Here is a 952-nt window from a genome sequence, read left to right as displayed (position 1 = left end):
TACTAAATTTTGTTAATTTACAAATTCGATACCCAACCCCCCCCCCCCCTCCCCTAAATCTGCTCCAAATAATCTCAAATTTAAAACAAAGCTTCCAATTACCAATTCTCAATAACCAATTTAGTCAAATAACACTAAATTAAAAAGACCTACTTTGTCTTCTTCAACACTTTCTAAGGTCCAACAATGACTTTTTGAGATTGTTTTACAGTAAGTTACAAAAATTTGTGTTTGAACATGTTGACCTAAGCTGTTTTGGTTTTGATGATTGACAAAGGAACACATGCATGAACCAGGTCCATGGACAGTGTACACATGTCACAGTCAGATTCAAACAATAGGCATGCACGTGCAAGGGATAATTATAAGTGGTTATTTTTTATATTCTCTGAACGAAAAGATTGCATAATTCATAAGGAGTAGGACTCCTTACTTGAGGAGAACTCTATCCAAGATAAGGAAAGAGTTAGAAGTTGAAGATAACTAAAACACTTCCACCAAGGAAGAGTAAAGTATCAGGTTTCTAGCTAATCCTTATTCTACTAACTCTCTCTCTCTCTCTCTCTCTCTCTCTCTATATATATATATATATATATATATATATATATATAAAAGTAAGAATTGAGAGCAAAATAGCAAGGTGTTTTGTGAGCATTTCACGTGAGTTTCAAAAGTGCGAACCCGAAGCTACATGAACCAGATTGAAGAACCAATTCCATGTGTCTGTCTTAAATTCTAGTTTCATTATAGTAGGAGCTTTTGAGTTGTACCTTTCAACTCTTCTTGGAAGCATTTGTACTAGGTACATGAGTTGTATCGTTCAAGTTAGAGTTGACTTGAAATAGTCGCAACAGCATGTGGCTTGTTGCTACAAGGATTGGTGTTTAATCATTAGGTTTATAAGAGGGTTGTAAAAATGCTGGCTCAGAGTTGTAGTGAAGTTTTGGGGAAA

Source organism: Nicotiana attenuata, chromosome 5, assembly GCF_001879085.1.
Source record: "Nicotiana attenuata strain UT chromosome 5, NIATTr2, whole genome shotgun sequence".
Taxonomy (NCBI): domain Eukaryota; kingdom Viridiplantae; phylum Streptophyta; class Magnoliopsida; order Solanales; family Solanaceae; genus Nicotiana; species Nicotiana attenuata.
Note: the sequence above shows the minus strand (reverse complement) of the source record.